Source organism: Cucurbita maxima, unplaced genomic scaffold (assembly GCF_002738345.1).
Source record: "Cucurbita maxima cultivar Rimu unplaced genomic scaffold, Cmax_1.0 Cma_Scf00024, whole genome shotgun sequence".
NCBI classification, from domain to species: Eukaryota; Viridiplantae; Streptophyta; class Magnoliopsida; order Cucurbitales; family Cucurbitaceae; genus Cucurbita; species Cucurbita maxima.
The window spans coordinates 330565-333938 of record NW_019272040.1 but is presented as its reverse complement, the minus strand read 5'-3'; the positions used below and the strand labels follow the sequence as shown (position 1 = coordinate 333938).

The 3374-nt window shown below is 31.1% G+C and overlaps 1 long non-coding RNA gene across 1 annotated transcript; it reads left to right on the top strand.

Annotated features, from left to right (window-relative positions):
- The first annotated feature begins 241 nt into the window (after positions 1-241).
- Positions 242-1403, top strand: LOC111497727. The gene is made up of 2 exons (XR_002720656.1): positions 242-686; positions 833-1403. It is a non-coding gene; the product is annotated as an uncharacterized LOC111497727 (long non-coding RNA).
- The last annotated feature ends 1971 nt before the right edge of the window (positions 1404-3374 follow it).

Here is a 3374-nt window from a genome sequence, read left to right as displayed (position 1 = left end):
TTTTTTTTTTTTTTTTTTTTTTTTTTTTTTTTAGGTGTGGTTCAGTTGAAGGAAAGGCTGAGGTCCGTTCTTTGGATGATTCTAAATAAAGTAAAATTACTTTTAACTGTCGCAACAAACACCCGAGTTTATTGTGAGATCCCACATCGATTAGGGAGGAGAATGAAACACCCTTTATAAGTATGTGGAAATTTCTTCCTAGCAGACACGTTTTTAAAAATCTTAAGGGAAAACTCGAAAGGAGAAGCCCAAAAGAGGACAATATCTACTAGCAGTGGGCTTGGGCCATTACAAATAGTATTAGAGTCAGACATGGGGCGACGTGCAGCGAGGAGATTGAGTTCTGAAGGGAGTGAGATCTCACATCTGTTGGGGAGGAGGATGAATACCCCCTTTATAAGGATATGGAAACCTCTCCCTATCAAATGCGTTTTAAAAACCTGGAGGGAAAGCCCAAGAGGGAAAATCCAATGAAGACAATATCTGCTAGTGGTGGGCTTGAGCCATTACATCTATCCTTCCGACTCTTTTTACCTTTTCCCATCAAGATAAAGGACAGTGGGGTTAGGGGTTATGTTTGGATTTTGCTGTATAATATATATCAAATTGGGCAGGACCTCAGAAATCAATAAGATGGCATTATTAACAAGCACATGACTTTTATCTTCCTACATTTCAAAAAAGTGGTATGAAATCTTATTTTATTGTCCTTTCTTTGATGCATCTTACCACTTGAAACTGCTTGATCTGATGGTGCCTATACTTTTTAGGACAAAGACTGCAAATATTGCTTTCAAATCTGAACACTAAATTTTTCTTGGCTATTCTGCAGATCTGATGTTTTTCTTTGTTCCATTATGAAAGGGTCCAGTGTCGGAATCTGCTGTGAAGTGCATACACACTGATGTCAAGCACTGAATCATCACTACCAAATAAGAAAAAAAATCAAGATGGTTTCTTGCTTTTAAGTTCTATTGGCACTATATACTAGGCATGCATAAAGGAGGGGCTTTTACCTGGTGAGTCGTGAAAGTTCATACTTTTACTTTAAACCTCCAAATCATTGAGCAATCCAAACTTCTTTTACATTATCTACTTGTTCCCATATTTTTCTGCTATTTGCATCTGAATCATCCCGTTTGCACTTCCTTTCCAAGCTCCTTATCTTGTGGATTTCCCATTTCATTTTTTCCCTCTTATCTAAATCACCCACAAAGTGTAGTTTTTTAATATGTTCTTAGCAGTATCCACTTAGGACGATTGTTTTCCTCTCAACTGAAATTGCCTTTTATTTATCTATCTATTCCTCAAATTGATCCATGTGTTCCAGAGATGTGCAACATAATCTCTATCTACATGTATGTATGTGAATCTCTATCAATATATAATCTTGATTCTGTGAATAGATTATGGCCCATTTTTTAAAATTAAAGTTATTAATTGAGTTCATTGGTGGTATTACATTTGAGTTTAAATCTCAAAAGTTACTCAAAAGTTAAACCGTTTGCATGGACTCGTCGTGCAGTTGTATGGTCTGGAGAAGATTACTTGTCTTATAGTTTAGGTGCTTTATCTGTTTTTGGTTTTATTCCTTGTTGTTTTGTCTGGTTCAATAATACTGATTATCCGAGTGAATTTTACGGACCGACTGAACCTGAAGCTTCTCAAGTTCAAACATTTACGTTTCTAGTTAGAGACCAACGTCTTGAAGCTAACGTTGGATCCGCTCAAGGACCTATTGGTTTAGGTAAATATCTAATGTGCCGTGGTTTGTTAGTTTTCTACTTTGACATACCAGCAAATTATATGAGGCCGCTGTAATGTGGTTGATAGTTTTGCACCGTCTTATGTAGGATTTATGAACTTATTGTGCATTATGCTTTTCAATTTATATCATTAGGATCGTTGCTTTCTATTTTAAATAATAATTAATAATTCCTTCGCATATCGATAAGTTTAGAATATGCATATATTATATTATAATCTGTCCACGTCAAAGTTATTTATGTTACTATTGTTTTATAATGATTGTTTTGGCTATTAATTTAATTATTTTGAAATTAAAGTACTTTTTTCATTAGCCATACCATAGGTAGCTATTAGACGAGATTCACTTTTTTTTTTTTTTTTGGCTTTTTTAAGTGTGACCAAAATTCAATTTATTAAATAAATGAATTATATATACATTTGTCTACAAATCAAAAAGCTTTTTTTTTTTTTAAATGGAAAATAAAATCATAATGAAAGTCTTATTGACCCATTGAATACTTGACAAATAAATTTCCTTTTTCCAAAAAATAAAAATTTTTGATGAACCAAAAAAAAAAAAATAATAATAATAATAAAGTTATTTGTATAAAAAACAAAAAGGAAAAGAAGAAAATTCCAAAAAAAAAAAAATAATAAAAAGGCCAGCAAAGCCCAATAAGTACGCAGGCTTGGGCCCAAGCTGCCAATAGAAAATAGGTACAAAAAAGCAATGGTCAATATTAGAATTCTTAAAAAGAAAAAAGTGAAGGGATTAAGATCTATGAATGGGCCCACAGAATCAAAAAGTTTATTATTTATTTAATAACCCTCCAAAATATTTAAATAATAATCATAATTCAAAACATTGGTTTGTTTGTTTGAGTATTTGTAAAGAAAAGAACTTTAGAATTTGGTATTTATTTCCATTTTAAAAATAAAAAAGTGATTTTTTTCCTTTGAACTTTAGAAAATTTAAATGCATGCCTCTATTTTTAAAATGCCAATCAAATCATTCCAATATTTTCCCCCTTCTTTTGCTATTTATGGTTTTTTAAATTAGATTTAATCTTATCCAATTCAAGCTTTTATTAGGGTTTAATTTTAGTCTTTTTAGGCATTGCCTCCTCATTTCCATTTCATATACTTTCATAAATAAAAACAAATTTTAAAAATATATATGAAGAGGATTCAAACTATATAATAAAATAATTTCATTTTTAAAGGACTAAAGAAATGTCGTCACTAGTTTTATCGATAATTTTTCTTTGGAATTATGCTAAACGGGTTGATCCCGACGACGACAGAGGATGGGACGACTTTTTTGTTGAGGAGTGATATTTGAAAATCTTCGGTAAGTGAGTGTGAACTAAATCTCGAAACTTAGAATAATGCGGAAAAATGGAATGCTATAAGAAAATAAAAAAATAATAGGATGACGTTGATTGATAATATAATTAATTATTGAAATTATAAGCATGCAAAGAGCATACCATACCAAACCCTTTCATTGACTTTTCAAGAGCTTTAAATGTTACATAATATTATTTATTTAGAAATTGTAATTATTTTTTTTTTAAAATGATTAAAAGATGAAATATTTTAGACTCCCTCTCTCTTAACCAATT